This window comes from Lissotriton helveticus, chromosome 10 (assembly GCF_964261635.1).
Source record: "Lissotriton helveticus chromosome 10, aLisHel1.1, whole genome shotgun sequence".
Lineage (NCBI taxonomy): Eukaryota > Metazoa > Chordata > Amphibia > Caudata > Salamandridae > Lissotriton > Lissotriton helveticus.
In genome coordinates, this window is record NC_136071.1 from 745256852 (window position 1) to 745269223 (window position 12372).

The following is a 12372-nucleotide window of genomic DNA, read 5'->3' on the forward strand; positions in this document are numbered from 1 at the left end:
GGCCATCTTAAAGTCAGGCACAAACGTGTTGTGGGGATCGATTGCCAGCTCAAAGTCTCCTCGGCAGGGGGGTCGCGTTAGACCTGGGGTGGGTCAAAGGCTGTCTTAAGCAGGTTCTGTTCATCTCATCAGCACAGTGAGATCGGTAGAAGATGGGTTTTGGCTGCCGTTTGGTTGCCAGGGTGGCCATTTTGGAATCAGGCACCCGCGGGCTGCGGGGATCTATGCAGACTTTACTTCCTGATTTGAAGTTCTGGTTCCAGTTTGTATGGGTTGTGGACAAGATACTTTATCGGATGATTTTATATTTTCCCACTCATATTTCATGCTGGTGGAATTCTGGCTGCTGTTTTGTGGCCAGGGCGACCATTTAGGGATCAGGCACCCGTGGGATGCCTACTCAGAACCTCCGCTCCGCTACCTTCATCCCACGACTCTGTCCAGAAGTGGGATCCATGATGGCTCCGCAGGGCGGTGAGTGTCCCTTCCAGAGTTTCTCCAGTGTCCGCCAGTCCGATCCATCCATCCTCAATGCATCGGTGGAGTCAGGTTGCCCCGCCATCCTCGTCCTGTGACTCAGTCCCGAAACAGGACCCACAATGGCTCCAGAGGGCGGTAAGTGTCTCCTACAGAGTCTACCCAGTGTCTGTTAGGTCAGATCCCTCAATCTGTAGCGTATCAGTGGAGTCAGAGGCACAGGGCACAGATCGTTGTTCCTTCGTCCATGCTTCTCCTGTGCAGCTCCCTGTGGATGGCATTAGTGTGATTCCAAACTTTTTTCCTCTTGGTGCGTGATCCGGCGGGACCGCGTCCTCCGTGAGGGGTGTGCAGGGGGGACAACAGGGACTTACGCCGTGTAGGCGATCCTAGTGCCGAGGAGCTCTGCACCAGTGCTCCTTCCCCACGGCCATCTTCAGCAACTTAGTTTAGATTCCTGATCTCTAGAGACCCAGAGAAGTCTGTATGCATGGCTACTGCCATGTTGTTTTACTCAGAATGTCCTGTAAAAATCAAACTATGGACGACACCCTACTATTTAGCATTTAAACACCTTTCTCTGTACAAATAGGAACTCCATGTGTGGCTGTGTTAGTAATAGGCAATAGGAGGAGAACTCAACTTTGACCACATGACGACCATAAATCTCTGTCCCATTCATCATCAGAAGCAGAAGTAAGTGAAATAGACACCCATCATTGGACATTCTGTTTAATTACTTTGCTGCTATGGTTTCTCTGATAAGTAGTGTATGATATTGAGCGCCCAGTTCTGTCAAGTGCTTCATATAAAAATATAAGTATTCCAATGATTACTAATAATATATTTCTCTTATTGCTAAGGCGATGGAGTGAATATGTGCCTGTATATTTACAGCGTGCTTCAGGGATTTATTTTGTGAACGTTCAGTCTAACAGTGATGCAGATGTGAGTCTGATGCCACACTGGTGGGCAAAACTCTGATGCATTTTGAGTCCTTTACTAGAGAGGCATAGGTTTCTCCGAGAAAACGGCTGACTCTGGTGTGGAAGGATCCCGTTGGGGGGACAATCTTTGCAGCAAATTCCACTAATTTCAACATAGGATGCCTTTTCTTGTAAAATACCTTAAAAGTAGAGGTACTTTGTTAGAGCCCACAAATGTATTCCCTATATCATGTTGTAGGGTATTTTCTAGAATTTTAGAGACAAAATAATCCTTCACCCTTTTTAATGCTCATTATGGTGGCAGACTTTACACTGAATATTTGGCGGATAACATATACATCTTTGGCAAAATTAGCTCTCCATCTCATTGCGGGGGCGTAACCCGGGGCCCTGTAGCAGCTGCGGAGTGAGGGGTGGGGGCAATCGTTTAGAGGGCCCCGTCTCTATCCAAGGCCAAAGAATATCGGTGATACATAGGAGCCCCACGTGCCCCTGGTCATATTCTGCGGGGGGTAAAGGGATCTCATCATTTTGTGTTATGTCACAGCCTTGTTGGACTCAATTGGTGACTTGTAAGTACTTCCAAGTTGTCCAGCTAGGCAACCCCATTGGTGCAGGTGCAGTATTTAAATTGATTCTTTGTTACCACCTTCATATAAACCAGGGTGAACCTCTGGATATAATGTCACAATAGAACGGTTTTTTTTTATTAATACTGTTTTGAGACACTTTTAAGATAATATATGCTTCCCTCTTCTATCCCTCCACTATCCTTTTCAATCCAACTAACAGACTCACATGTCCACTGCTCGAAATAATTTCATATTTTCCTATACTAATTCACGACTAATCCTGTTTGGTTCCGGAGTACTGTGCCGCTCCTCAAAAAGTGCTTTGAAGCCTCATCAGGGGTACCAAGCGCTATATAAATGCAAACCTCTCCCTCTTCTATCTCACTACTATTCTTTTTCAGCCCAAATAACAAACTCACATGTCCACCGCTGAAATAAATGTCCTCTTTTTCTGTACTAACTCACCACTAATCCTTTTTGGATTCCAGAGTAGCTTGCTACCCACCGAAAAGCGCTTCGAGGCCTCGTAAGGGGTAGTGAGCGCTACTTAAATAGAATTACAATTACAATATGCCTGTTTATCTATTTAATGCTGGCAACAAGACATTCTTCCGTTAAAGTAAAATATAAAGAACCAACAGGAATCATTTTTATCAGCGCAAGGTGGATGAGTCGCATACTGAGGTTTCCTTTTGAATAGTCCAGTATTCTGTGGTTTGCTCAATATGTCTTATCGTGGTCGCTGTGTAAAGTTAAACAACACGACGTTTGCTACATCACTGCTGCAAGTTCAATCTATCTCTTCTGATAGAGGGTTTTATTTTTCTTCAGCCTGGCGTCTCTTGCTGCTTCCCACAACCAGTCAGTGCTCAACCAGCTATTCCACGCGCGGATCCGTAATGTGATGTAGCAGGGGCCTTCTACCGCTGACCCGCAGAGCGCCATCCGCTCGCTGACCCAAAGCCCCCGGGGATTAAGGGAGCACATTATTCCCCTGTGCTGCGCCTTCACCTTTGCTTCCGCCATTTCCTGCTCAGACACAGAAGTTATATAAAAGGCTTTCCTCAGCTTTCATCAAATCTGGGTTGCAGGCCTATTTCGTAACATTAATTCTCTCCCTTGCCGGCCGCCACATCAATTCCGTACTTTATAAACTATTTCAGGGCTCCGATTTATCAGGCCTGACAGAGCTTCACACTGAAATAAACAGCGGTGCCTCGGCCCAGCTCTCGCGGAGGCTCCTATTTATCACTCTTTAATTCAAGGGCCTAAAATTCCCTGACATTATTAATAGTAAGATGAATCACTGGAAAACTGCGGAATCTGTGACCAACGAGGCTGAAATAATCCATTTTGGCGAAAACGTCGACGCAGAATTGCATTCCCTGATGGGTAGCCGCTCTGTCATTAGCGGCTTGGTATGCATGGGTGGCAAACCAGCGAGCCATGCAGTCCCAGAAGAGCTTGATACTTCAGCCGCGCCCCTCCCCCCGCCTTCCCGGCAGCGAACGCGCGAGCCAATCAGAAAGAAAATACCAGCGCCGCACATTTCTAATTCGCCTGTCATTTGAATTTTAATGTACTAATTTAAGCCTTTATGTACTCGATTAACTTTTACTTGTCTGAGGTTGAACTTTTGTGTTTCCTGGACCCAGAAATCTATTAGATCATCATTGGGGCTGTATTAGTCAGAAGTCTTGATGAAAGATAATCAGCAGCCCTGTATAGGAACACTTGATAGTGTGCCCGGCAACCTCATTAAATATCATTTTTTTTCCTGTTCAATTGGAACACGCTATAAAGATGCTGGAAATAATCGGAAGAACTTTCGCTCTTCCATTACGCCAGACTTATGCAAAGAAGGAAGGCACAAAGATTTCAGCGAACAAAAGAACTATTCTTTCCAAGGCGGGCGTCGTGTGAAATGTAATACTATGATTGCCGAACATGATTATGAATATGCATTTAATTCTGAACATTGTGTTACATTTCCAGAACAATTAGACAGTACCAATTATTCTGAGATGTTGTGTGAAGGGATGCTACAGATTTAATGATTACCTGCTTTTAAAAAGCGGTTTATTTGTTCTCTATCACTCACATTCAAAGCAAAAGCTCTGTTTGCACCGACACAGCCAAAACAATGCTCTGCCGAGCCCTTTGTTCTCTAGTAATGTTCACGCCAGGGTAAATGTCTTATTTTAATTATACCCAGTGCGCGATGCAACGATCTTTCCCGCCCCCAATACTCTAAGAGATGAACTGACTGCATTAGGAATAATGTTGTGTACACTTACAGAGGTGGGGTTTCGGGAGTTGCCAAAGAGCAATGCTGACATCAAGAGGCCGATTACTCGGTTGGATTTCTCATTAAAACAGAAAATTCGTTTGACAAAAAAATCCAAAATGCATGACTTCTGCAGTTATTATCATTTTACGTGCTATTTATCTTATTATTGTTACTAGTATAGTTTAATTATGATAATATTACTACTGTTGTTATTGGTAGTAGTATTATGGTTGTTATTATTGTTAGTGGTAGAATTAGTCCTTCTAGCAATAATAGTAATAACTATATAGTTATTTTTATTGCAGGATTACAGCATCACAGCATCACAGCAGTGCAAATAACTATGAACAATACATTTTAACAATTGAACTAAATGAATACGCTGACTGGTCGTTTGTACCAAAGAAGTTCTAGCGAAACATGAAAGCAGATCCATGACTATGGTTGTCTACTCGCATTCTTGGTCTTGTAGTCTAGTTTTTCTTTCATTAAAATGTCCATGATCCATTTTAATATTTGGAGGTAATTGAAACAGTGAGTAAAATAATTATAAAATAATGAATAAAATAATAATTGAAATTTTGTTAAAAGTAATTGAAACAATGTCTACACTGACTCTAGATTGGTACCCGGGTCCTTCTTTGCTGATTTAATGCTGGAGCCCCAAGACTTGTCTGAAACAAGGAAAGCACCAGATGAAGATGGCCGGGAAGAGGAATCCTATGTTTGATGGAACCAAGTAAATTTGAGGCATCTGTCCTTATTCTGTATGTAAGAAATCCCAACAGCCCATGTTGTATTCCTATATATCTTTCTCTCTAAACATCTGAACTTTAACCGCTGCTTTTAGCTTGGACCTGCTGAACTGGATTGAAATCCCACATGTTTGTTTAAAATAACTCACCTCTTTACATTCAGTTCAGCCTCTTTTCATTTCGGATTGGCCTGATACGTTCCAATTTATTATCCAAGTGCATTGTCCCTGATGCATGATCAAATGTATATTTGTGTTCCAAGGCTCCAGAATACTAAGCATTTCTAACAATAGGCTAACTTTGACCCAAGTGTCTTTTGATACCAACGACCTCTTAGGAAGTTCCGTTTTGGGAATCAAAGAGATATAAGCGCCCAATATATAACCATCTCCTAAAACAATTTGAATATTAAATACCTCATTCTATGTCGCACAACCTTGTTGGCACATGGCGTCATGTAAACTGGAAGCTGTACAAAATTACAAGTACCTTGGGATAACTGTTGATGATAGAGGGAAGTACACAGCGCAACTTGAGGCCATACAAACAAGCATTGGCATAGCCAATATGTCTCGCCTTTGGGACCTTTTTAGTGTTTAGCCATGCAACAGTTGAAGTTGTTGCGCCAAGGATATTGTACTGCAAAGCTAAATACTTATAAGGTCCCAAAGGCGAGACCTATTGGCTATGCCATCTATAAAGGCCAAGGGGGACCTTGCGCTGGGTTGAACGGGAAAACCAGGGAATACCCAAGTACTGCCACCCTTTGAGTCTTAAACCCCTCCCCCTTAGTCGCAAGACTGTTGCTGTGCTAGTTTTTTTTAGACAATTAAATAAACTTTGCCTCCTAGTACTGAGAGATTAATTAATTGAGTATTCAAGCATCTTGTATTACGGATCTGGATGTTATGCTTTGGGAATTAATCGAGTAGCTGACTCTTGCGCCAAAGCTATGAATTTATGGCGACTTAAAACGGAGTTCTTGACTGAGATCTGACTTTTGTAGAAACGTTTAGTGGACGGGAAATAAACAGCCACAGAATGGTCATCAAGGTATGTATGGTCAGTTCTTTCACTTTTGCAAACGTAAACATTTGCAATTCTCCGTAAAATGAGTTAAATCTTTCACCATCATTATTAGGTCCAGAATAACCATTTACCACTTGAACATTTCCACGTTAGGCTGCAAGTCAGAGGGCCGTTTCCAGAGCAAAAAGAGGCAAGAATGGAAGCAGAGAAGCGCAAGCAACACAAAAGCTAAAAGAAAGACATTAACATTCAAACTTGGCAGGAGAATCAGTCGAGTGAGCCCCTTTGGGCACAGAACTAGTAGCAGTGTGCAAACACGTGCTCTCATCTGCAGGTCAGTCACTGGGTGAATACACCAAATCAGTGACTGGCCTCTGAACAACCACCTCCCCTGAACTAGCCTGATACATCCACAATGTGGCTCCATCCCGCTGGTGCCAAGTTGTTAGTGTGGTGGATAGGGTTGTTGTTGTAGGGAAGCAGGGGGTGAGAGGGGAGGAGGAGGAAGGGGTAAAGGGTTGTCAACACTGGCGTAACATAAGCCCCCGCAGTGCGGGGTCCATCGAGCTCCAGAGGCCCCTCTCAGCAAAAGTGCTAGGTGGTTGGCCAAAGAGGGGAGCCCCATCCATGTCCTTTGCAGGGGGATCCCCTCAAGTTTCATTACACCATTGAGTGTCAAATGGCACCCGCGGCAAGCAACAAAATGATTACATGCAGTTTAATTGAAATAATTTATGGCATGTGAGAGGGATTCTGCTGTCAGCAGGCACAGAATGGAGACACTTCTGCCCTCCTCTCTGAAGACTGGTGCCCTGGGCCAGCTCGCTCATCTAAAAGCCTGCCCTGTTCCCACCCTCTTTTGACAGTGTGCACCTAGTTCAGCTTTCTGAGTTGGACACTAATTTCACTTCAGATTCTAGTTTTCCCTGTATAAATGCCTCCGAGTTTTACTTTAAGAAATTTGCCCAGGGAATTGAGCAACATTATGGGTTTCGCTGCTGTAACAGAGAGAAACAGGCTATATTTTTCTTGCACTAAAACAAATAATACATGTGAGTCCACCTTCGGGGCATACATATCTCAGAATGGAGATATAGAATCACTAGGGGTGGGCGGAATTGGCAAAGTTTCATTCTGTGGAATTACATTAAAATCCATGAAAGGGCAAAGTGGGCACAGCAATTTGCAGTATCCACTCCAGTGCATCTCTCTTAGTGCTGTTCATTACTTATATAAGGGCACTGAGGGATATGCCCTGCAGTGCAGTGCAGCGCATACCCCTCGGTGTCCTTACATAAGTAAACGTAAGGAACTGCTTCCTCTTCCAGCCCTGTTTAAAACCAGTGCAGTGTTGGTTTAATTCCACTTAGGGCAAGAAAGCAAAATACACACAATTGTGTGTCTTTTGATTTAATTCCACTGGCAGTACATATGTGTTATTCCGCGTTAAATGAGTAGAGCAGAATTACTCAATTTCTACAATTCAGTTGGCGGTACTATAGATTCCGCCCACCCCAAAAATCTCCCTATGAAAAAAAACAAAAAAACATGGTGGTCAGTAGATAATGATTATGAGACAGTAGTTCAGGGCATTGTGACCTCGGAAGAAGTTTTTGTGAGCCAAACTTGATCTTTTTCCAGTCAATGGCGTAGGAAGGAGGGTGCAGGGGCTTTCAGCCCCAGGCGACATGTGTTTTGGGGGTGGTGACCCCCCCCTGCTCTTTACCTGCAGCTGTCACAGGGCAGCCGCTACAGTAATCGCCAGCAGCCACACCTTGCATACAGCCGCCCCATGGACCGGCACGGGCTGAAAAATGTCTAGCTAATCCACTGTTGGCAGTGCCAACTTGCAGATGAGGCACTGCATGCTTAGTACTATACGAGTGACATTTCTTGCTCACTTTTACATCTTGCCTACATCTGAGACTGCTAACCAACACATCTCTCTTTCTCTTTTAAGTTCAGAAAAGACTTTATTGAAAGAAATAAAATAAAAGTTTACAAAATAAGTCAATGAAAATGACAAATAAGATCATACAGCAAGATAAGTAGTAGTAATAATACAAACTAGAAAAAGAAACATCAAAAATTGAGAATGACTGCAAGCAAAACTGGCATCTGGTAAATTATAGAGCAATGAAGGACATAATAACTATACAATATAAATAAAAATAATAAAAAAAAAATTAAAGTAAGAGAAGTACACCTAATAAGTTACAGGAAGTTATGGAGGTTTAGGAACTTCTTGTTGCAACGGGGATAGAGACCGAGAACACTTAGCACTCATATAAAAAAATAATGTAACTGGACTCCACAATTCTCTTCTTTTTGTAGCTAGAGTCAAGGGATAAACAAAAGTCGTATCTAATCTATGATTATAGCAGACAGCATACCACCAAGCTTGATAAGATATTTTAGTAAAATCTTTCCAATTTTTGGTAATTTGTTGACAGGCTACTGCTAATAATAAGTCAATTATTCTAACGCTGAACGTACAATGATCCCAAATAGGAGAAGCACTCCCCAGGAAAATGTGAGAGATAGAAAAGGAATGAGTGGGAGAAAAAATCTTGTTAATTTGAGACCATACTTGCACCCAAAAACTATGAACAAGGGGACATTTAAAAAGCATATGAAATAGGTCTGCGCATGGTGATGAGCAGGACCAACATTTGTCGGGTGCGTCTGGATACTGTTTGCTAAGAATGAGTGGTGGTAGTAATAGACGGTTATAAATAAAAAATAGTGTCTGAATTGCGTTAGCAGCTCTGGAAGATTTGCGAATCTTCAACCACAATTTGTCCCATAACACAATGGGCCAAGAAACCTCTAAATCCTCTTCCCAGGCTTCTTCTGTTTTGGTTTTAAAGAGAGGTGAGGGTAAAGTTTGAAGAAGTGCATACATTTTTGAAGCTTTGGAATGTTTAAGAAGTAAAGATCTTAGTGAAGGTGTATCAGAGAGCATGTGACATGAGGGGGAGAAGAAACAAGAAAAGCATCATAAGCAAGTTGCAGTGCAAGTGTCAATAACAAGTGTTTAGCACGGAGAGTGGGAGGCAAATGAAAAAAAGAGGCAGCTAATGAGAATGAGATAATCTGATTGTGATGGAATAATTGATGCACCCAAATAAGGCCACATGATCTCTAGGATTTCCAAAAAATCGGTTTATTGTTAATTAAAATAGATGTGTGATGCCAAATAGGCTGATCAAAAAAAGATGTAATAGGAAGGCTAGGAAGGATCTTGGAAGTATATTTAAGAATGGGAGTGGATAAGAATTGTGGTTTGCGAGAAAACATAAGATATTCCTTGAATGAAAAAGGAGATATGAAAGAGTGTTCTAAGGCCAACCAGAGGGGAGATGATTGGGTGGAATCTGAAATCCAATTTGACGCTTGATGTAATAAAAAGGATTTATGATATGAGGAAAAATTTGGAAAATTCACCCCACCTTCATTTTTAGGACGCATCAATTTGGATAAAGACATATGATACTTTTTATGTCCCCACAAAAAGGTAGACAAAATGGAATTCATTTTCTTAAAGTGTTTCAAGGATATAGCAGATGGTATATTGGAAATTGTAAATAAGACAATAGGAGAGAGCATCATCTTAATTGTATATAATCTCCCCCACCACAACACATATAGAGGATGCCATTTGGTAGTGAGAATAGTCAATTTTTGTATACAGTCTTCCATACATCTAGTAACTGTACCCGAAAGGGAAGATGTAAAATGAAGACCCAAATATTTAATAGAGTTGGGACTCCAAGTAAAACTCGAATCATAAAAATCATTTTTGAAAGTAAATTTAGTAAGGGGTAAGATTTCGCATTTATCTTTATTTAATTTGTAGCCAGAGACTTGTGCAAAAGAGTTAACTTCATCTAAAAAGGCAGGAAGGGATGTAGTAGGTTGGGATAGGAATAATAACACATTGTCTGCATATGCTGCCATCTTAATATCAGATTTATGAAAATTGAAACCATGTATTTTATCATTTTGACGAATCCTCAATAAAAAAGGTTCTAAAGCAAGATTGAACAAAAAAGGTGAAAGTGGGCATCCCTGTCTAACCCCTCTATTGAGGGAAAAATAAGTATATAAACCACCGTTCGCCGAAATTGCCGCTCTAGGGTGAGAATATAAAAGCGAAATCAGGGTGGAAATTTTTGGGACAAAACCGAACCACTTCAGAGTATTAAAAAGATATGACCATTCAACCCTATCAAAGGCTTTCTCAGCTTCCAAAGCTATGGCTGCAAGGGGATGAGAGGAATGCGAGGTCTTAGAAAGAATGTCAAAAAATAGTCTAGTATTATCCACCAGCAGTCTACCTTTAACGAAACCGGATTGTTCTTTTCCTAAAAGATTGGGTAGATATGATTCTAAACGCAAGGCTAAAGCTTTCGAAAAAATGTTGTAATCAATATTAACTAAAGAAATAGGACGATAATTTTTGCAATGCTGTCTATCTTTACCTGGTTTCGGGGATAATGCAAATTAGAGCGTCGGAAAATGTACCAGAAGCAAAACCAGATTGAAAAAAAGGGGAAAGGAGAGTATGTAATTTGGGAATAAGTAATTTTGAAAAGTGAGAAAAGAATTCAACAGTAAAACCATCTGGGCCTAGGGCTTTCCCATGTTTGAGAGTGTTAAGTGCTTGAAGGAGTTCTTTTTGTGTAAGGTCAGATTCTAATGGGGAAAGATCTAAAGGAGTATCGAAAGGTGAAGACATTTTGGACAAAAATTGGGAAATGGATTGCTCAGAGGAAACTGATTCAGAGGAATATAATGTTTCATAAAAATGTAGAAATTCTTGTAGGATTTCATCACTCTTATGTTTTAATGACCCATCCTGACCATAAATGGAGTCAATATTAACTTTATTTTGTTTTACCTTCAGATAATTGGCCAACAATTTCCCAGCCTTATTCAGACCACCATAAAATTTAGCGCTAGACTTTAAGAGAAAATTGGAGGCGTTATATGTGGAATCTTTATTGAATTGAAGTTTAGTGGCAATGAGTTCATTTAAGCAATCTTTCGATTTGGAAGTATAGTATGAGTGCTCTAATCGTTTAATTGTAGAGAGAAGGTCATTAGTGGTTTGTTGAGCTTTCTTTCGTTTGCGAGAAACATAACCAATGATAAAGTCTCTAGCTGATGCTTTAAAATCATCCCATACTACAGGAAATTGGATGTCATCAGTATGATTGAACAAAAAATATTCATGAAAAAAGGATGTCAAGGAAGAAACAAATTGTGAGTCAAGAAGAAGAGCGTTATTAAAACGCCATTTTTTAACGGAAGTAGGCTTTTGTAATACATCCAAAATGATAGAGACTGGCGCATGATCAGAAATTAAGATGGAACCAATGTCGGAAGAGATAAGGGACTGAGTAAGGTGATGTGAAATAAAAAAATTGTCTAATCGGTATTGAGTTTGATGAGGAGGTGAAAAGAAAGAGTATTCTCGCAAAGTGGGATTGCAAAGTCTTCATGCATCAATAAGTTTATATTGTGCAATAAGTTGTGTAAAAGATTTATGTGATTTGTGAGGGATGTAAGCGCTAGATGAGTGTCTATCCAGAAATGGGTCAAAAACCTCATTACAATCACCCGCAAGAATAAAGTTATCCACATAATGTTGTGTAATGTGCGGTGCTAAGGAGGTCCAAAATGAGGCACACCAATCGCTGGAGCATAAATATTTAAAATGGAAATGGGGACATTGTCTAAAATAAAATTCACTAACACCCATCTACCTGAAGTATCTGTACAATGCGTTATTAACTTGAAGGGAAGAGATTTTCAAAATAAAATCAGGACTCAATTACACTTACCATCACCAGGGGGAAAAATTGACCTCACCTTCCCAACCCCTCTTCAGTTTAACAGATTCATCAGCTGATAGGTGTGACTCTTGTATACAGGTTCTATTTGCGTTTAGCTTGGCTAGGTGAGTCAATACTCTCTGTCGTTTAATTGGTGAGTGCAAACCTCTAACATTCCAAGATATTATTTTTAAAGGCATATAAAAAAGTTAGAAAAATATATCAAAAACCAGTGGAGGTACACATTTGAAGAATAAAAACAATTAAGGCATATAAGGAATTTAGGAAGAATCATCAAAGACCAAAGAAAATAGTTCCATGAAAAACAAAGGAGAAAACAAAGTAGAAGCCAGTTATATAATGAAGGGAAAAACTGAGAAGAAAAAAAGAAAAGCAAAGGAGAAAAGTAAGAGAAAATGAAGGGAAGTGATAAAACTAGAGCAATAGAAAGAAATAGAATTT